Source organism: Thunnus maccoyii, chromosome 11 (genome assembly GCF_910596095.1).
Source record: "Thunnus maccoyii chromosome 11, fThuMac1.1, whole genome shotgun sequence".
NCBI classification, from domain to species: domain Eukaryota; kingdom Metazoa; phylum Chordata; class Actinopteri; order Scombriformes; family Scombridae; genus Thunnus; species Thunnus maccoyii.
Genome location: NC_056543.1, coordinates 32,482,882 through 32,506,365, shown reverse-complemented (window position 1 = coordinate 32,506,365; position 23,484 = coordinate 32,482,882). Strand labels below are relative to the sequence as shown.

At 38.6% G+C, this 23,484-nt stretch overlaps 1 protein-coding gene across 3 annotated transcripts in view; it reads right to left on the bottom strand.

Moving 5' to 3' along the window:
* htr2aa (5-hydroxytryptamine (serotonin) receptor 2A, genome duplicate a) overlaps window positions 1-23,484 on the bottom strand; it is a 53,116-nt gene that overhangs the window by 8,891 nt on the left and 20,741 nt on the right. The gene's annotated exons all lie outside the window — the stretch shown is intronic.

Sequence of the window (23,484 nt, the reverse complement as noted above, 5' to 3'; positions counted from 1 at the left end):
GGGGTGCAGTTCTCTTCAGAACTATCCTTTGAGCACCATGGACTATAGGAGAAATGTTATTTTGGTTACTGCATGAGTCTATGTATACATAGATTGATCTAAATCCAATGACAATGAACTTTAGCATGCTTGAACAAGTCACTACCTTAAATATGAGTTTATTTTATCTCCTCACAGCCACTCTAAGTAGGATTTTCTACAGTGAAGGGTGAAATGCTAGTCGCTCATCCTCCCCAACAACTTCAAAAGAATTTTAATAATTTATTACTTTATTTAACTAAAAACTAATTTTACCATGAATATTTTCTCATTTTATGCTTGTCTTGTCCCCACCATAAACTTTTGTCATCCGGTCACCGTTTTCCATTCAGATCTTTTGCTACATCACATCATATCACAAGAGGGTGAGGGAGTATTTGTACTAGGACCGATGCACAAGAGCTCCAGTGCATTCTCTGTTTTAGAAGAACCATCCAGAACAATCTGGTATTAGCAGTTGGGTCTAAGGCAGTGAATTAAATGCAATACATAATGACATGCTAGCCTGACACACCTAAGACAATGAGTAATGATGCACACTCTTTCACTAACATACACATACATAGATATGCTTGTAAAACCAACACTAAAGCTGTGCTGCACACAGACCATGCAGACCCACCATACATGAACCACAGGGGGAGAGAGCATATGTAGAAAAACTGAAAATATGGATTCCAGGAGGAGTAGCTGTGGTGCTGGTAACAGCTAATGGGGATCCAAATAAATACACAATAAACAAACTGCACTACAGTATGATACCGCAAGTTTCCACAGATAACATAGAAGCATTGTCATTGCCTGGCTTTTGTTCCACCAATTTGGAGGGCAGAAGAAAGGTTGGCAGATCAGTTGACTCTGAGTTTTTATGTTCCCTGATCAGCCCGTCAGATGTTAGGAGTAGTGGTCAACCAATTAATCAGTCGGCCAATCAATCAGGCTGATACCTGGCATTGAGATAATAGGCATTGGCCAATGCCTGTGCTCATGAGGCTGATAAACAAAAAATGTCTGCAGACACATCTGTAGACAGCCTTGTCAGTGTGGCTGCTATGGAACAATGATAGCGCTTGTAACCAAGTCTGTCAACTAACATACAACAATATGCTTTGGGACACTTTGTGGCGATGGTGAAAAGGTTACTTTCAAGTCCTGTACTATAATCAGAGCTACATGGCCCCTTGTGGGGGAATCAAATTCTTACTGGCAGCATGTAATGCTGCACTTTACTGAACCTGATGTGTTTATGTTCCTCTGTCTCAGGCTCTCAGTGTGGTTGTTTAGTCTGCATTGGACTTTGATTGACAGCTTTCACATCAGCATTAATGAGCCGAACTAAACACACCATAATTCATTTGAACTGTACCAAACAGGCTTTGAGTGAAAGCATTTATGAGTTGGGAAAAAATATCAGGTGGGTGTAAAATAACAAACCATGATTGATTGTTAGAAAGATATGGGTCCCTTCCAATAGAGTCACTATAAATGATCTTAAATCAAAGATGTTGCAGAATTGCTGATCAGCAGCAGTGAGATCAACACTGCAACTGCCTGGAAGAGATAATAATAACAATAACAATACTGTTTTATTTAGTCATAATGTAGTATTGTTATGTCCATATTCAAAGATAAACAAATCTCTGCTGCTGAATTTGACGATAAAATGTGAACCACTCATCATTATATCAAGGATTAAATGATTACTTTGGTAGCATACAGCAACAGCTGCAATGAGTCTTAGCAGTCGAAATCACTGTTTGAAAAGAATGTGTTTTTTTTTTTTTAAGGGAACATATTACACATATTTCCAGGTCTATATTTTCAACCTGGGGCTCCACTGAAATATCTGCATTACAGTTCAAAAACTCCTTATTTATCTCATACTGGCCCTTTACCTAGCCCCTCAGTTCAGCCTCTGTCTAAAACAGGCTGTTTTAGCTCCTGTCTCTTTAAGACCCCCCTCCCAATGAGCCCACTTTATTCTGATTGGCCAGCTCTCAGAGGCAGATATCCACTGGCTGCGAAGGCTATGTCAACAAACCATGAAACAAAAGACTGTAGCAGGATTTAACTTCTTTTTCTTGTTCTTTACTTGAAATGTCAACTTCTCAAAAACGTCTGCACATGTTCAAGCCGAAATCCAAATTGAAATAGTAGAGTGGACAGCACAAACAACACATGGAAAAACCTTAGCAACAACCTTAGCAACAAAGGCTACTGAAATGGACAGCTGTTTATGGGCATGTGCGATGCATTGACATCATCTCATTGGTAAGGTAGAGAAAGCCCTGGATTTTGACTTGCAGGGAGCATTTCTACATACATTAACCTCAAATTTTGGAACTTTGACCATCCAACATAACAAATAACAGAACATCACAAAAAAAAAAGTCCCCTTTAAGCAAATTACTTCAGGACACATCTTCAAGTTTGCTCCTCAAGATTCTGTAGTGGACATAATGGGAAGACAAACAAATAAAGCAAAATGAATGAAAATATAAGAAATACATCACTTACAGAAACTCAAAACACAAAAATATTGCGTAACGTGAACTTACAAAACTGATTTGTTCTGCAGTATATCAGCAGCCTATGGAAGATCATTTTTCAGTGGTTTGGGAATTAGTAAACTCTTTATACTTTTTAAATATTGTGAATGTTGTACAGGGTCAACATGCTATATTTAACTTTAAAGCTGAATGAATGTAAGCATTTAAGAACATGAAGACGTGGTTTCAACATGTTGATGGTTCGTCTTCATTCTCCTCTGTTTGTATTTTTCTGTTTTCTCTCTTGAGATCATTTGTTCAAATAAACTCAGGTTAACTCTCCAGCAGGAAGTAAATAAAAAAACAAGGCTTCAGTGCTGAGTGACGCAGATGTCTTCCTTCAGACTTCATTGAGCGGAAAAGTGAAAACAAGCCTCGCAGGAAATGGTTTGTAATGAATGTGGTTTATGTCAGAAGACGTTTCCACTCCAGTGAATCAATATTTGTCATGTTCATGTTCAACAAGTAATGCTGGAAATTCATGATCATGTTTAAAGCTGTGTTTATCTTGCAAATAGAGCTTTACATTCAAACAGTTTCACACCTGTGCAACATATTTCCTGTTTCCTACATCCTTCCCTCTTTCCCTTGTTCTCTCCATCTCTGTCCTCCTCTTCAATTTTCACTTCCTCTTTGACCCTCTTCCATCCCTGTCTTTCTCTTTAATTTTATACCTTATCTTCATGTATTATAGTAATGATTCTGGAAGGAATGCTCCAACGCAACCTTCTCTTTCCCAATATTGATTCTGATGACTAAACTATTCGTGTGGACCAATACCAGTGGAGTTTTTTGTTAGCCATGCTAGCAGCATGATTGGCAGTGTTTGTCTGTCAGTCAGTTACTGGATCACTTTGGTCTACACTTAAACAACTGTTGGTTGCTGTGGAATTTTGTATGGACATTCATGGACTTTGGTGGTCCCCTGACCTCTAGCATCACCGCAAGGTTTTTTTTTTTTTAAATTCATGTTCCCCTCAGGATGAATTGTAATAACTTTGGTGATCCTCTGACTTTTCATCAGGTTAAAATGTTAGTTTGTCCAATACATTGGTTTGGGTAACACATTCACATCAGCCTAAACTGTATTTTGTGATTAATGCTAATGTAACAGGGTTATACATACCATAACCTCTTGCTCATATAATTACACAAACTCTCTCTAATTATAATTAACACTTGCCAAGGAAGACCTCCAAACCCAGAATGTGTATACTGTGTAGATGTTAGGTTGAAGTTTAGAGCCCCTCTTCCTTTATTTCTTCTTCTGTGGTCCCCACTATAAATTCCTCTTGCTCCCTTCCTCTCTCCCCTTTTGTACAATTCTCCTGTCCTGGAGAGGTGGGTGTCTTTTTTTCACCCATTCATTATCCTAATCCATCCTATTATTCCTCATAGTTTGTTGTGTATATATGTATATTTTCCAACAATGCTATAATGTCTGTCTTCAAATATCAATATATAGGTTTCAGCATACAGGAACGTAAAACTATTTGTTTATAAAAGTTGAGTGCTGTTATCTGAAAGTTGCGGCAAACTCATCTAACTCGTTTTGCCTGCACATTTCTTTTAGACCACATAGGTCTATCTGCAGACTTACAATATCTGCACGACACACCCACTTTACTACATGACACACCCACTTGGTTAGGTGTAGGCATGAGGAGGGGGATGGTTAGGGTTAAGGGTCAGGGGTGTGTGTTGTGTAGCATACCGTTATGGTGACAACATCAGGGAGTGTGTGTCATGTAGTAAAGTGGGGGTGTCATATAGTAAAGTGGGTGTGTCATGTAGGACTGCAAAACTGAAGGTTGACCCTTCTCACTTGAGCAGGCAGTAACATTTACATGGAGGTCCAGCTTTACTGTTCGTCTCTTTCAGAATAAACAATGGTCATCCACATAGAGATCCTGGTGTAATGGCATCTTCCTTTCTAATCAACACAACGCAGAACGCCACTGATTACTCCACTTAGCAAATGACAGAACAGAACTAAACTGATATGGTGAACATGGTAAATGTGGTACCTGCTAAATATCAGCATGTTAACATTGTCATTATGAGCATGTTAGCATGCTGAGGTTAGCATTAGTTCAAAGTATAGCTGTAGATTCTTAATTTTGTTCCTCTATCACTTTCAAATATGTAAACCTCTCTGTGTGGGACTAATTGGTGTCATTCTTCTGTGTTTAAGGTAACACAGGAGGCACATTGCAAAGTATTTTGGTATAATTTATAAATTCAGTCTATTTACCATTTAAGAAACATGAGCTGTAGAAGATATATTGATACATTTGATTTTGTCCTCACACAACTCCTGCTTTCAAAAGGTGTGCATGCATTTGCAGGAAAACAATTATTTGAATGGGCTATGGGCACTGTTTGAAGACAACAATTACGTTTACATGATGAAGGCCATTATGCAGCTGTTTAAACATGATGGCCTCCACCCCTCCCTGGAAGGCTCTCACCTGTTATCGACCAACATTGAACTGACTTTGCTATCTTGTCGCCTGACTCACAGTCAATCCATCTGACTGTTCCTCCATGGACTCATATAGTATCCCTGTTAGGATCACAACTAGATCAAATACTAACCATCTTAAGCATCCTGTGTTATCAACTGCTTGGTTTGATAACTTAATTACAGTTTGCCACAGTAACTCCAATTCAGTTCAGCCACTCAATTCTGTTGTCTTCGCTCCTTTAAACACGCAGTCAGTGTCTAACAAATCTTTCATTCTCAATGACCTAATCACAGCCAGCAATCTTGATTTCCTGTTCCACACTGAGACCTGGCTTAAACCAGGGAAATGCGCCCCCCTAGTGGAGCTCTGCCCACCCAGCTACAGTGCTGTGAATGCTCCTAGACTAACAGGCCATGATGGCGGCATTGCAACTATTTTTAAGAATAACTTTACTTGTACTCCATTCAGTTTTGGCTCCTTTAACAGTTTCAAAATTCTTTAATTTAAAATGGTGTGTGACAACCCAGTGTACTGTGTAACCATTTATCGACCACCTAATTCAGTTGTCAGTTTTCTAGATGAATTCTCAGAATTGTTGTCCTCTCTTGTGGTCAAATTTGACAGGGCTATAATAGTCGGTGATTTTAACATCCATATTGACAACCCATCTAACTCATTTGCCCTAGACTTTTTAAACATCTGCAATTCTTTTAACCTTGTGCAGCACGTCTCTGGACCTACTCATAACCGTGGACACACTCTTGATTTAGTTTTGACTCTGGACATGCCTCTTAACTCCTTGAATATGATTTGCCTCTGACCATAAAACTGTTGTATTTGATGTACACCTGTTATCTCCTCCAACAATCCAGAAATGTAAAAATTGTCACTGCTGCAACTCAGTTTATTGGCCGACTTCACCCGAACATTAAATCCACTGCTAGGAATCTCAGTATCATCTTTGACCAGTATATGCCATCTGACCATCATATTAATAAACTCGTCCAGTCCTGTTTTCTTCACTTGAGAAATATTGCAAAAATAAGACCTATATTGACCCCTACTGTTCTTGAACAATTAATCCACACATTCATTTTCTCCAGGTTAGACTACTGTAACTCTCTCTACACCTGCCTCAGTCAGTCTACTTCAAAACGTTTACAGTTCATCCAAAATACAGCAGCTAGACTTCTAACCAGAACTAGCTGTAGGTCCCACATTACCCCTCTTCTTGCATCCCTCCATTTGCTTCCTCTAAAATTCAGAATAAACTACAAGATCCTGCTGATTACATATGAAGCACTCCATGACCTCGCCCCTAGCTACACTTCTGAGCTCCTTGTTCCCCATTCCACTTCATGACCTTCAATCCTAAAATCTTCTATCTATCCCCCACTCAAACCGCAAATCAAAAAGTGACCGCACTTTCTTCTTAGCCCCAACTCTGTGGAATCATCTTCCACAATCTGTTAGATCGGCTGAATCCTTGGACTGTTTTAAACAACGCCTCAAAACCCATTTATATTGGCAACTCTTTCTATAGACCTCACCTCTTGTTCCCATGTCCTGTTTTATTTCATTTTAGTTGATTTCTCTCTGTGTCATGTTTGTCTATTTTATTAATCTATCTGTTTCAATTTTGCATGTGTATGTGAAGCGCTTTGTATACTCAAACAAGAGTGCTCATATTTCACCACTATTGAAATGAACAGCATGAACGCATCATAATCCATCCATCAGTTATTTATACACATTTCCTGTTCAGAGTCACAGGGGCCTGCAGTCTATTCCAGCTCATATTGGGTGAGAAGAGGCACACCTCTGTTACAGGCCTGACAGACAACCATTCACACTTACATTCATGGTGCCAGAATCGCTTGCAGGATGGTCAAACAGCTTCGGAAACCTCTGCCCCCCCCCCCCCACACCTGTCTGATGTCAGAATTGGGAAGGCTGTGTACAATAATTTCTTTAACTTTCCGATACCAACAATCACGCCTTCTTCACACTGCGATTGGCCAGCTGTGAGGATGTGAGAAAGGTGGCAGGATTAAAAAACATTTTTTAATAGAAGAAACATACAGACACAGGGAGAACCCTTGCTAACCGGTTAGCATCCTACTGCACCAACAACACCCAAAATGAGCTCAGCCTGCTATCTACCTTGCTTGCTGCACCCTGTGGTAGAAATCTTTCAGTTGTGCAGGAGTAGGTATTTATGATGTTGAATCCACCAGCTGTGTTATGCTCTTTAGCAATGTCACCATAAACATTTTTCTATAACACATTAAAGACAATGAAGAATTAATGTGATATTATCAATCACATTTTACCTACTTTAACTTGAATTGTAAATACAGTGGAAACAGCTTACAGTGATCACGTCTGTCTGGGTCAAATTGATCACTATAAGCAGATGATTATTACCAATTTTTTCTTTTTCTTAATTTCTCATGCAGATTACCATCTAATTGACATTTGCATATTTATTACATGAATATAAAGTAATGAAATGGGCAACTTCAGTATTTACTGAATTTTATTGACTGTTTCAAAATACAGAACAGTTGTTTCAAACACTTGTTGTTTTACTGCTGCATCTCGTTGGCTTGTTTTTGGCAGTTTGTCATAAGCTTCAAGGAGACTACGTTTTTCACTGAAATTTTTCCCATCATGATTTCAACATGCACACAACACCAGCTTCAGGTAACCAGCCGGAAGCAAACGGGTTGTGCGTTTAATCTGTGGGGGTGGGGGCCGCAGGGGCCCGCAGTGAGAAAGTTGAACTAGTACAACTTTTGGAGAAGTGCAATATGTCACACTACAGTGGCCAATCACAATCTGATTAGAGCTGTAACCCTGCCATGAGGGAGGACAAAAACATTACTAGGAAGAGGGGAGGACATTTCTCTTTGTTTGAGAGAGAGAGAGAGAGAGAGAGTGAGAAGCAGTGGTCGAACAAGCTAGAGAGTGGATGAGGAGAGAGAGCAGTGGTAACGAGAAAGCCAGTGAATGAGAGGAATAAAATGTTATTTTCTGATTGTTTCACTGCAGTTACAAGTAAACATGCCCACAGCCACACCTCTGCACAAACGCTGCAATGCCTGATAATGGTGCCGCAGATGCTTATTGCATATCATACATGTATCATGGGAGTAAAATAGAATTACTGTAGTTTTAATTTTTTTTTCATGTTTTCATGTATGAAAAGACCCAAAATGAACATTGTAAGTGGACTACTTGATTAGTATAAGCGAATTATTTAAACAGCATTTTTATAGGAATGATTCTGTACCAAATTTCTCAACAGATCTCTCCAGTTGCTGCTATTGTCTTAAACTATCTGAAAAGTTAATAAAGTGTAGCAGGGCAGTGAGAGTGTGTGTGTGTGTCTCCTCATTGCAGGGTGTTTGGAAGAAACGTGAATGTTTCAGATTGGATGTCATTTTCGAGATGTTCACACAGACACACACACATGCACCCATGCACACACACACACACACACACACACACACACACACACACACACACACACACACACACACACTTTCAGCATGCACTCAACCGTGCCAGTGTGTGCATGTACACCCCCTCTCCTCCTCTGTGCAACAATGTGTAAGTCCTGATATTACGTCCAATCAGATCAGACCATAAATAACCACGACTCACCGCAGGAACATTTCTGGGCTTGACTTAATGCCAGCCACCCATAAGGAAACTCCCATAAGGAAACCGCAGTGCTGATTTCTCCTCCTCCTCATCTCGATACACCCAAGAAGAAAATCAAGGTGGTGCATGACTTGAAAATTAAAAATTAACCCTGATAAATAAACCCTGAAATAATCTCATTGGGCTCATAGGCGGCAGCGTGTGGCATGGCGCTGAGGCATGAGCAGGTCTGGTGTGATTCTGCCTGAGGACGTGACCTGCTGCCTGCCATGCTGACATCACATTATTCGACTCTTCCTCTTGTTGACTCTGTGGAGCTTCAGCCAGGTTGCATCACAGCAGAGCTTTTTTCAAGGTTTACCCTCAAGTTATTTGAATATATATATTAAAAACTGCTAAAAAGGTACAAGTCTGCCAAGAAACTGTGCAAACAGAACAAAACCCTCATGGAGAGTGTTACACCTGTGCTTTTGAAAGAGGGATGAAAATCAAATAAACATGTCATAGAGACCTGGTTACTCTGCTAAAAGGAACCAAAAAAATGTAAAAACTCAACTAATTACAAACTTAAGAGTAAACTCCTCTTCTGTCATCTGCAGCAGCTCCCTGAACTCTGTCTTATCATGCATCTATTTGTATAGGTGGTGGTGGTGGTGTGGGGGATATTAATATAGTTTCTATCAGAATACACTGGCATACACACAAGCTTTTCAGTATTTGTAACCTTTTCATCCTTGCCAAACCACAATACAAGCAGGCAGCTACATTTTCATTGCAAAAATATTGATTTACCTTATTTGCCTTTATCTATATGCATAGTATTGCGTCATTTCCTGTGTCACATCTCACGTGTGTTTTCATGACAAAACGTAGTTTGGAGACCAGACAGACTCATCAAGGATTCCTTCTGGGAAAAGATCTTGTAATGTGTGACACAAACTACTCGAATACAGCATGTATATGCTGGACTTGTACTTCCCAGGTGTCTGAATACACCACTACATCATCCAGATACACCACACAACCACTAAGACCAGGAACAGCACGATTCATTAGCCACTGAAAGTTGCAAGAGCATTTTGGCATTACAGTGGAGTACAAACCAGAGGGAGTTATAAACACTGAAATTTCTCTCCCCCTTTTTAGTGAAGGGGACCTGCCAGTGCCCTTTGAGTAGATTGAATTTACTTGCAAATTACCCTCCATGACTGCAGGCTACTGCAAGAGAGGACAATATGTTGTGTGATGTGGAGTTTGAAAAATATTTACCAGGTAGGGAGGGTCTCATGAAAGCTGCTATTGAGCTGCATGATGGGAAGTCTAGGATCCAGCATTTTTGGAGCTTGACTCATCCTTGAGCTTCACTAAAAGTCATTATATTTACTTTTTTTAATCTGTTTATTATTGCAAGTCCCCTAAACTTATAGAAATGCCAACTTATAGAAATGCCTTGAACACACCATCTTTCTGATGGTGTGTTCAAGGTCGTCAGGGTTGAGAGTTGCTGCCAAAAAGAGTTGTACCACTTAACTCTTCCTCCAGCCCCACTGCTCTGCTCTCAGAATTTCAGATAGACACAGGTTTCTTGGTCTGTACCCAAGTTTGGAAGAAGTATTAATTTTACATGAATGTATGTTTGACTTTAACAGCTGTTGTAAAATGGCCTAAATGCAAGTCAACAGATTCACACTGTCTTTACACAGTGTCAAACTTGATTAGTTTTTGTATATTCGATATGACTTTCCAAGATCACAGCTTGACAACACAGTGCTCAATCAATTCTGGGCTGTTGTAGTGTCCTTGAATCCAGCAGTGTTTTGAAAATATTACTTGCAAACAACTGCATGACTGCAAATAGTCATAGCATTTACCAAACCTCAAGTAGACTAAAAGTTTACTGTGATAGATTATCTATCCACAGCAAGTTCCAGGTAATGAAAATTGACGGCCAAATAACTGGTGTCATGTAGTGTAGATGTTTTGGTCTTTAGTGTTTTTATTGTGTTTTTGTACTATGTCACCATCTGGTTAATGGAAATTAATGTTTACATAACAACTTGCTTTTGCTTTATTCTGGGGTCAAATTATTGTTTAGTTATTTACTTGTGTACTTATTTCTTAATGAAATCAGCTGAGGACAGGTGGTGTTGTAAAATACATACAGTACATAAAAAATAAAAAAAAAATGATTGAGATGGGACTATGTTGGAAGTGTATGTTTTTAAGCTGAGGAAAGACAAGTGAGTTAACATGCACATGATAGACCAACTAAATCTAATCCCTATTATAGTTTTCTCTGCTGATTCTCTTTATACGCTGATCACAAATATCCCATTAATTAACTGGGTATATGGCAGAGGCACAGCTCTCAGCTGAATGCTAAACAGCCAGCCTGATGTTGCATCATCAAAACAAACTGTAATGTGTTTGAGTCATGTCTTATAGCCTCTCAAGGCTGAAAAGAACACAAAACATGTTACCTGTCAGAGATGAAGCAGAAGTGACACTACAAAGCAAATGTGGAAATAAAAGTAAGGACGCGAGAAATAATCAAAATGAGGAAAGGGATCTGCCACTAACAAAAGGTATCAATACTTCCTGGGTTACATAAAAACAAAGGACTCATAATATAGAAGCATAAAATCATAAAGATGGTTGTGAAAACAAACACACATTTGGCTATAACGCCTTCTTCTGAAACTGTCCTCCCAAGAAAAACGGCAAATGCCATCTAGTGGCCAAAGTAATTATGACCTGGAGCAATGGCACAGTTGAGATGTCAATTGAGACGTCTATACTGTATATGTTGACATATGTTGGTAGGGGCAGGGTGGTGGTAGGCTGTAACCCAACAGTGGACTTTGCCACAGGAGACTGTTCATTTCCTGTTTCCAACCATGATTCAGGACAATTAAAAAAAAAACGTAACTACAATCGTGACATCCTGACATTAACCCTGTGGTTATTATTATAGCCATGATGATGAAGGTTGCGGAACTTCAAGGAAGTCGTAACTTTAATCCACACAACGTTTCTCTAACCTTAACAAAGTGATCATTTTAACCCAAACCATGATCTTTCCCTTAACCTAACCAAGTGTTTTTTGTGCCTAAACCTAACCAGATCTTAACCACAGCATTATCACATCATAAAACATCATTATTTTTTAACAGTGATTTGTAATGGTTTTGGTAAGTAAAGGAAAATAATGTCCTGCAAAATACTACCAATAGGTAGTAATTTTTTTTTACTACCAATAGGTGGTAATTTTCGTGTCTTTCTGGAGTCACATGGTCTGTCATTTAATTTGGAGGGCTTGTTGGTTCTTCTTCAGGAAAAGCAGAAATGAATACTCAGGATAACAGTGGTGCCACCAACGCTGACAATAACCATGAAAGCATGGTATCATGATTTATGCTCACATTCCCATGTTTACCACATTAGAGTGTCACTGACTGGAAATCTCTCAACAGTTGTATGTCTGCAGAGTTGGTCATGTCAGGGTTATTTAATACTGTGCATTCACAATGTAACACAATAACCATTGACATTGGATTTAATAATCTCGGACAACAGGCTTATGTCAGCTGTTCATATTTGTCAACTTTTTTCTGCTGCTTCTGCATTATTTAGCGTCTAGTCATATATATCAATGCATTCAGAAAAAATCTAGAGATCCCAATAGTGGTAGAGATATTTAATTGGAATGAGCAACTGTCCAACATTGCTATCACTAGAGCCATGTCAGTCTTGGAAATACATCAGCTTTAATGTTTAATTGTCAGCTCTAGGCCTATAAACAATGTTGATGGTATTGGGTAGCTCAACTGGCTATATTAACTGTGAGATATTGTCAACCATTTCCTCTATTTAAAGCTAAAATCCAATCTATGTAACTTTAGTCTTTAACTGGATTGATACTTTAGCCGTGGCGTGGCAACCTGTTTTTCTCTTTAGCTGAAGTAAAGACTAATCAACCATTTCATTATTATACTATGTTTTGTAATAATTTGACCCCATGCTTGTTTTCCAGTGCCCATGTAGATAGTTACATCTACACTGTTTCCTTATTTCAATCGACTCACAAACAGATAAATGTATAGCTGGCTGCAGAAGAGGTAAACAAAACAGTAAAACAGTCAAACTTATCTCCAGAAGTAACCGGATCTCAGATAAATTACATAACTGCATTAGTTTATTGAAGAGAATGTAAATGATGAGTGAATCCAAACTATCGTGCTTTGGATCTGGACTAGGAAGGAAGGCTAAATTAGCTATCTGCAGCTCCGGCATGACTCGGTCATTAGCAGCCACAGCGCGGAATGTCAGAGCTAATGAAGTGGAGGCATCAGGAAGCAAACACAGACCTCAGAGCCACAGAGGATCACAGAGGCATTAGCCAAGGCTGAAAACTCACTCCAAGTGAATTAGTGCATTTGTTTTTGGTCAACAAGTTTAGAGAAAACACAGTGGGTATTGGAAGGGTTAATTGAAATAATGAGGAGGGGAGTCGTTTCTTGTTTCAGTTTGGTCTAAAGTCTTTACTCCTTTCCTACTCTACCTCATATGTGGTTTTTCAAGCTATACCTTCCCCTGCCCCACTGACCTCATCCCCCACACCCTCCTCATACCCCGCACACATCCTCCTACCTGCTTCACCCACTTTCACTATGAGCAATGGGAAGAAAGGCTGTTGAACTTATTTACACACAGTTATTTCTTTGAACTTATTTAATTGGGCTTATTATAAATGGTCTTGTTATATTGACAGACCTCAGTGGACTTATTATAATCCCACTGCTGGACTGTGTTCTAATATTATCTATTATAATATTCTTTTGTTGTAATCTGCCTTCCCCCCCCCTTCAATTTATGTTATATCTCCAGACATCAGAGGTGGCTCTCTTTGAACTGCCTTTCCCAAAGTTTCTGCCCTTTTCTTAGTTGTTTTCTTTGTTTTGTTTTGTTTTATTTGTTAGAAATCTGAGTAAGGTCAGAAACCATTTTGGTTGTGCGTCCATTGACACAATGATATTGAGCTATACAAATACACCTGACTAGCTTCTTATACCTAGTAAATCTTGTTGTATGGTCTTTAAAGTTCCCCTCCAGACATGTTTTAAGATGCATAACAATACTCAACTAATTAATCTGCTTCTTCCCTCCTTTATTGAACAATTTAGAATCTATGATTATAAAAGTATTTTTTGTTTCAAAAGTCTAACTACTAGACACAAGATGTCTTCTACTTTACTGAATAGTCTATTCTCAGTGTATGTGCATGGAAGGGTTCAAGTTTTCACATCGCATTTGTTAAAGTTGCATACTAGACCATGGTTGCTGCTCATAGACACACGCCTTATACTCAGATTTAAGGTGAGCACAGATAAACTTTCCATCTTTAGCAAATGAATGTGAAAACAGGGTTTAAGTGTCAAACTCTGTGTATGTATCATTCTGCACTGTGAAGCTCAAATATCCAGCTGAAGGAACAAAAATTTAAACAAGTTTTTGACTGGTGAGAGACTTTAAATTAGGCTCCACCTGGCCAATTACAAACAGTATTAGGGCATGAAAACAAACCTCCCAACCCAGGCTGGAAATAACTTTACAAAGATTAATATAAATATATGTGCAGACCTACAGTACGTGGAGAAAGGTGTTATGGGAGAGGCTCACAGAGGTGCCAATGAGCTGATTGATTGATTCATGATTTCTGACAGTAGGCTACAAGTACACATTTGTTTACATGTAGCCAGGAGGAGCATGTTCCAGCCTTCACAAGCAGCCTGTTGAATATACTTTTCAAAAATGGAAAAACTACCCCAGTACCTGCAGGCAGGGATGAACTGGCCAGCCTACATAATGGCTCATGATTGCCTTTTTTTTTTCTGGAATACAACTGGATAACGCATGCTGTGATGTACAGTAATGTCCCCCTCCCTCCCTGTACATACTTTGTCCTCCAGAAGTTTTAAAAAAAACAGTGATTCTCACACGTCATGACTGATCATTTTTTCAGAAATAAACTTGCAAATGACTGAATGAGAACATTAGGTTGCCTTGTTTTAAAATAATTTAGGCCTAATGAATATAGGCTAATGCTACTATAAAAAAATAAGAGTAACTGAAATTAAATGTGCAATTGCATTCAGCAACAACTATGTACACGGATAAATAGCTCTAATAGAGCAGAAGCTTTCAAAAAATCCAACCTACACTGTCCTTTTTGCATCACAATAGATTTTTTCATAGCCTACTGTATATTTAATGATTATAGTGGACTGGCAATGGCATATTGGTATATTATTTGATTATATTCAAATGTACCTTGTACTGCAGTATTGTTTTTTACCCTGTTTCATTATTGTTACATTAATTAACTTTTTACTTTGTTCTCCACTAAGTTATTATTATCATTATTATCATTATTATAATAACAATTATATATATATATATATATATATATATATATATATATATATATACCCTACATATATATACATACATATGTAGAACTGCACCTTTTGATTTACTCACCACTGAAAATCTTTCTTTTGAATATCCAGTACACATCCACTCAGTGGCCATACTGGAGCTTTCAGTTGCATCACATGACATCTGGTCAATTCTCTATCTGCTGAGGAGGCTTGTGTGATGCAATTGAAAGCTGCAGAACAGCTACTAAAAGAGTGTTAGAGGTGAGATTGTTTAATAAAATAATCACTTTGCCTGTAATTTGCTAAATATGCTAGTTTAGCAGGCCTTCAGAGCTATGAGGAGGTGATAGCACAACACAAGAGTAGTTTATTTGGCTATGTGGTGTAGAAACAGCCAAATGACATTCTTTACACTGACTGAAAAGTGTCAATTGATGTAATGTTTTTTTTAAAACTTTTTTTTGTTGGCCATGATTCTGGGAATCTATTGTAACTGCCGTGAATCCCTCCCACAAAGGACCAAGATGCAAAATTAAAGTAAGAGACCCCTTTTAAGAAGACTACAGGGAGTGAATGTTCAGAATTCTAAATGCGGGTTTTTAGTACCTTTGATAACTTACTCATTATGTAGTTTGTCAGATTCCAAAAGTTAAATAATTTGGCTGGCTATATTATATTCTATAATTATTGTCAACAAATCTTATGTTTGGAGCCAAACCAACAATGAACTCATCCTACTTACAAGTATTGTTTGTGTATCCAAAGTCTGATATATCTTATTCCTCTGTACTGTAGACCTCAGTTGTTGTCCAAAAACTATTCTAACACTTATAACTATTACACTTATAACTATTATAACTATTATAACACATCAGTGAGCGATACCGCTGCACTGGGTGACATGTTCCTCCATCCCTGAAGACAGTAGTTACATTAGCTTGTTTAGAAACTGCTCCGGAGAGCAAAAACAATTTGTGGTTTGGAGTGAAATGTCTCAACAGCGCTGCTCACGCTAAACTTTCTGTGTAGACATGGTGTTAGGGCCCTAAAATGAATGTCTGGAATAGCTTCTCAAATAGAAAGATGCTTCTTCAGGAAACAATATTACTGTGTGGAGGTGCAGACCATGGTGCAGAACACACAGCTCCACACATCTGAAGCCCAAGGCAGATAATGTTTTTTTTTTTTTTTTCCCCAACGTTGATTAGTACAATGAAGATAGAAATAAATATAAAACTGGTGAAAATGTTTATATGATTGCATCAGACAGATGGTAACACAGCCCTGAAATAAATAGTCACATCATTTGGTAATTGGTGTGACACAACAGCGTTTGCACTGTACATTTCAGGAATACAACATGAAATGCTACTTTTGCTAAACACAAATCTGTAAAAGAGGCCATGTTGCACAGGATTATTTCTCATTTCAGTCATGTATGTCCTTGAGGTGGGATATGACATTTCTTAATTTTCTCTATCTCCTGCCTCTGTATTTGCCCTGTTGATTTGACATTTGTGTCACTATTCTGAACAAACTGGAGCTTGTACTTTATCTTATCTTGCAAAATCAGGATAACTCAGTTATATCTGCTGTAAATCATTAAGTAAACCAAACATCACTGATGTTGAGCTATGACGTTCCTATTGTCAATTAATTTGATAAATTCAGAGCGCTGGGCAAACTGCCACCAGCAGGAAAGTCAAATTTCTGCCATTTCTGATCTTGATTAGCTAAGTGTGAAAGCATGTTGACTAATAATAAGAAGAACAAATCGCTTCGGACAGGAAAGTGGAAATTTTTTAGATAATTCAACTTCAATGAAATAATAACTGATGGCTTGTTTTTGTTGCTTGTTATCTGAAATATTATCAGCTGGAACTGAAATACATAATTTCCATGCTGTTCTACATTTCCTCTATTTGCCTGCAGTGAGTGTAGATAATGGCCGTGCAGAGCTATTCTGCACTCATCTCGTCTCGCCCACCACCTCAATCACTGCGCGGCTGCAGGCCCTCGTCTCAAGCCCCATCATTACATTTCCTGCTCGTCTTGGTCCATTGACCCGAGCAGCTGGATACCAACCAGACAGGCAGAAGTCAATTATCAGGACCTGATTGTTCCCTCGCCTCCATAAAAATGATATGGAGTCCTAAATGTCACTTGTGTCTTAAACACAGGAAAATTGCATCTCATAAGGAGTTTACTGCCCTCCTACTCACATGGTTAGGGGGTCTGCTCTTTCTTTTAACTGAGCCTCTCCCAGGTAAGACTTTAGTTTATGTATTTACAAGCTCAAAGAGCTGGCATTTTCTTTATTTTATTTAATCAAAGTATGGCTGATTAGCTCTTGTCTATCTCCGGGGTGCTTTACTCACAAAGGGGAGAGTGTCACAATGGACAAGGCTAAACATGTCGTACAGTGTGTTTCATCCTTGACCACAGAACACAAACACTTATTTTCAGGGCTGTTCAAATGTCTTGGTAAGTGTTCAGAGATGTGTAGTACATTTTATTGTGTTGAAACCACTTCTAACTGTAGTAGCTGAAACTTAAAATCAAATCAACACACTTCTGCCCAGCTCACCATTATGGTTTGGTTTGTCTTTTTTGAGGGGGGTTGGAGGTGTTATTAAAGGTTTTATTAACTTTTTTCTCTTGGGATGGCAATGTCAGTGTGTCTTTGGTCCAGACTTTAATATTTCTACAGCTACTGGTTGGATTGTTGTGAAATTTGTGGTCGGCAGAGAATGAATCCTGTTCTTTGTGTTTAATCATAGTTAACAAATATTAGCATGGCAACATGCTAAACCAGGCTTTGTCAGTCTGATACTATGGGCCCCCACAAAACCCCCCCATCTACCGAATGTCATCCCTGGTGTAATTTCAGATTGTGATAACTGAGTGTCCACCGGTTTTTAACACACACAGGACAAATATCTGCATATGAATGGATAGAGGAGAGTGTCTGTGGGCTAAAACATGACCCCTGTTTTTTAGCCTTAACATTCTGGCAAATTGGCGCCATTAAAAGTATGCCGAATGAGATATTATCAGTTCCTGTTTGCAGTGTAGCCACGGATGTACAGACATATCACTGGATTGATACTGAGGAAAACTTGATGATTCTGGAGTTATATAAATTATGAGAATGTCTTTCTTCTATTATTTCCAAGATGATGTATGGATGTTTTTTGTAATGCATTCTAGCGATGATGATATCCTCACAATGTGTAAGTCACACTGAATCTAAAAATATGTGTATCATGTCTGTGTGTTCACATTTGAGTAAGTTATGATTAAAAGAGTGAGTAAGAGTTTTGTTGCATAGTGCAGCTCACGCCTCACGTCTCCCAAACCTTGTGTCCCAACACACCTTCAACTCTCTCGTGCCCCCCTAAAAAGGCATGCCATGTAGTAAATATGACTTAAGATTTAATTTTAAAGAGCTATCATTCCCTAGAAAATGAAAACTGATTTGTTACATTATTTTCTTTATAGTTTTCCTGGAAACGGTCATTGTAAATTGATTGTAATTATGGAGAGCATGAGACAGTGTTCAGATGACACATTTCCTAGCTGAGAAAGTCATTTACTCACAACAATGCAAGTCTGGTGAACATGAAAAATCTGAGCATACAAATCAACAAATTATGACGATTAATTGTTCAGTAATAAAAAGCTTGTTTTGTTTTCTGTTTGAACATTGGGCCTCATGCAGGAAGTACTTGTACGAACAGATTTGTTCTTAAAAAACACGTACGAATGATTTAAGAACATTCATCAATTTTCTCGCACTTAGAATTTTCTCTTAGGTACAAACAAAATTTTCGGGTGGTCCAGACCTGTCGTACATGTCATGAATAGATTCTCTCTGACTTTCTTCACAAGGGAGAAACACTTGTTTGACTTATTTATATAACTTCTCTCACTCCTTCAGCTGCGTCTGGGTCTCTCTGCTGGTCTCTGTCCAGTATCATCTTGTGTTGCAGCTGACAGTGTAACATCATTTGTAAATTATAAAATTCTCCTCTAATGTCTCTGTGACTTGAACTTCATGTCAAATCATTCCTTCTTTTTTTCTGTCACAGTGCAGAGCTGTTCTGATGACATGATAGCTGGATTCATATTTTCTCATTGTTTCAGTTCTCTTATGGTCACTCTTACATTTGTTATGTGTTTGACTTCTGATTTCTGAAAGCAGGACTTGTGTGCAGTGTTTTTACTCGGTGGGAACTTTTTCTGAATGAAACTTGCCCACAAACGGAGCAGAACATGGCAATTTTAGAGGCATGGATTATGCTAATGATCACATCTCATGAACGCGTACCTTCTCATGAACAGTTGGCATTCATAAGGCTGAAACAAGCAATTCACGACAAGTTCAGGCCGTTAAGAATGTTTGTTGAATCCAACATAGGATTTTCTTATTTTCCTCTCATTGCTTTGTGCAAGAACAAATACAAGTGAAAAACAGCTGTTACTGTTTACAAGGAGTGACCAACAAACCACCACCCACCCATTCTACGCGGATGTTTAAAACTAACAAACCCTCTGTGCTGAAGCTAGCGGGCAGACTGAAGCTGGTTTCATGGGACAGACGAATAAATCAGAGTTCAAAAGATCGTATATGACATCAACATGTGTCGTATCAAATAATAATCTGTTTGACAAAATACAACTAAATAGCTACCAAAAACTCTTCAGTGGAGCAGAAGTTTTTAAAAAAAATTTACATTGGTGTTGTTTTAACCATCCAACACCATCTGGTGTTCCTGCTTTACTTTACAGTAATGTTAATGTAGCTTTATAGTTTGGATAGCTTGACTGGTTACGTATTCCCACAGTGTGTCATCTGTCCACAATTACTGTAATTAACACTATACAAGTTAAACAAGTTCTACTTCATGCTCACTCAGACTTTAAAAGGAAGGTTTTTTACATTTCCAGAGAGTGAAGGAATCAGTAGGGAGGAGACAGAAGCAAGGAAGAATTGAAGGATGTGATGATGTTGAAAGAAAAACAAGGAGAAAGTGAAGAAGATGCAGCTGATGCAAGATTGTAAAAAAACAATTAAGGGGGAAAGAGAAACACATAGAAGCAGCCCAGGTGTCAGGTGATGGAGAAAGCAGGAAAACTGTAAGGAACTTACACATGTATCTAGATGAATTACTGTTCTGGGCACTGTGCATCCCCACTAACAAAAGTCAAAGCACAAGATCGAAACCTGCCATAAAAGAATTTACAGATCTTTTAATATAGGCATTAACACTACACAACAATTCTATGAACATAATATTTTCTAAAGCTGTTAAAAGGTTGTTGACCTCAGTAGCTTTACTTTAACAAAAAAAAAAATCTGTGTAAATATTTAAAGTTGCAATACATGACATTCAGCCATTAGATAGCTCTATAGCACCAACAGACAAGACAAAACAAATGTGTGTTGTTTACGCAAACGAAAAAAAAAGAAAGCCGACAACTCAAGAAACTCTGATCAAACTGTCAAACTAGGCAGTGCTTATCATATATGGATCAAGATTCTGTCACTGCATTGCCTATTTATCGCCTCAAATGTTTTCAGAAACATATTTTAGTGTAATGTTTAGCTGTAATGTGAGAACGTTTGTGACACAGCGGCCTTGATGGAAACGTGCACTAACATGCACTAACATGCACGCACACATGCGCTAACATGCACGCACAGCCAGTGTGGCTGCCAAAACAAAGAACACAGAAGCTTGGATTACAACATACACAGAGAGAGTGTGACTTAATTCACTGCTCAAGTCATCATTACTCCACTATATCTTTACATGGCAAATAGTTATTTGCTGACATCCAGTGAGGCTCAAAGTCATCTATTGGACCTGGAATACCTAGGAGACTGTTTTCCCATTCCTGACAAAAGGCATGGTAGGTAACAACCTTTTTGTAAGGTGTGTAAGATAGACTTCAGTGTTGGTCATGGTGGGAAAAATTATGTTAACCAGCATGCTAGGTCTGTTAAACATGCGTGCTTAAGAAGCCACAAAGACATCAACCGTCTGTTTGATTACAGCAGCTCAGGCAGTAAAGGCACCTGGTGATTATATCTCTGGAGCCGAGAGAGGAAACCCTTTTTGATAATGTAAAAGTTATGGTCAGATGGGGTACTGGAAAATCTCCCTTATTTTCAAAGCCCATTGTGGACAGGTATGAACCATAATAAGTTACAGTGCTAAAGCCATGGTCATGCTAAAAGTGAAATTCACTCATCCATATGAAATAGGTAGGTCCAGGAGCTTTGTGACATAGTAACTACTTGCAGGGCTAGTTGGTGAACTACTGTAGCTGGCGAGCTAACTCACAAGCTGGCCTGGCCAAGCTGGCACACCAAACATTCACAATATAGCTCCCTCAGTTACTCTCTATTTCTATCTACTGTTCTGTTTACTTCCCCCTCGCATTTTGTTCACCATTGCATAATATTGTTTAATAAAAAGCAGAAAATAAAGCTCTGCTAGCTGACAAGCTTGTTAACGGTCAGTTAGCAAACTCCTTAGTTTTTTAGCTTAGATCGGTCACTAATGGGACAACAGCTTCTTAAAGTTTATTCAAAAGATGTTTATATACTATTGACTCCTGTGTCATGTCTGTCTGCAAACCATTGCTCTTTTGTGGAAAAGAATAGTGCACCATAGCTAATAAGCTAGCTTCCTCCATTTGAGACTCTCTGGCTCTTCATTTCTTCATAGGTCAGCACTCTCAAGATGGCTTGCTATTGGTCAAAGGTACAAATTCGCAGGTCAAAGTTCACCAAAACTGAACTTGACATAAAAAATCTGCTGTATCTGATTTATTTCGCCCCCTTTGAGCAAATCCACTGATAGCGGTGATTCTGTTGGTATGGATATATCTATATTGCTGTGAAATTTCATGTAGCCAGATTTATGCTTGACACTAGGAGTGAACGGGCTCCCCATATACCTATGGCGTAGGTTTAGATTTACTAGTGCAGTGCCCGTTCACGATGTGCCTGTTTGGAACGGGCGAACTGCTTGGCCTCCAGTATTGCTGCTTTCAGCTTTCAAATGGGGGGCTGTGGCTCAGGAGGTGTACCAGATCGTCCACTAATTGGAAGATCGGTGGTTCAATCCCTGGCTCCTCCAGTCCATATGTCAAAGTGTCCTTGGGCAAGATACTACAATACTGAACCCCAAATTGCTCCCGAAGTCTGTGCCATCAGTGTGTGAGTATGTTTGAATAAGAATTAGATTAGATCTCCTGATGAGCAGGTTGGCACCTTGCATGGCAGCCTCTGCCATCAGTGTATGAATGTGTGTGAATGGGTGAATGTTGACATGCAGTTTAAAGCGCTTTGAGTGGTCAGAAGACTAGAAAGTACTATATAAATGCAGTACATCCATTTACCAAACAAAAAAATCACACTTCAAATTGCTCACATGCAGTAAGTTGAACATTTCATGTGTTAACACTCACCAGACAGCCATACTAATTATTCAGAATTTAAACTTTATACAGTGCCCTCCAGCATCAGCAAAGGTGGTCTGCAACAAAGATTAGATGTCACAGTCAGTGGTTAAACTCTGATGTCACGCACACTACTGTCCACTTTCCACAATTGAAGATGAAAATGCCATTAAAAATCACACTTCAAATTGCTTACATGTGTAAGTCGAACATTTCATGTGTTAACACTCACCAGATAGCCATACCAATTATTCAGAATTTCAACTTCATACAGTGCCCTCCACAAATATAGGCAATCTTGGTAAAAAAAAAAATAAGCAGAAAAGACTGTTAAAAAACTGTTATTCATCAACGCAATAAATAAATATGGATAAATAGAGCGTTTAACTGAAGTAAAATGATTCAAAAGAAACAATGAGTCCTCATCAGAAAATTTAGAAAAAGTTTTCTTAACCTTTTATACCTAGCCTTTTTATTTTATACCTAGTCATTGCTAACAGCTAGCTATTTGGGACCAGACTATTTTCTGCAACAAAAGCATTCATTCCAAAAGTCTTTTTGGTTGTTTTTTACATCAAGTGTCTTATATTCCCAGATTCAGCAGAGTCAGGACTATTGAATGGTGATGCCCAGGACACAATTTGCATTTCAAGCAAAACTAGCATTCAAATAGCGAACGTGAGTTAATCAACTGGCTGCTTTCATTGCTAACAGCTAGCTATTTGGGACTAGGCTATTTCCAGGAAAGAATAGCATTCATTCTGAAAGTTACTTTGATGATGCTTGAAATGTTTGAGTTTAGCAAAACAAAATGGCAAACTTATTGAATGGTGATGCCCAGGACAC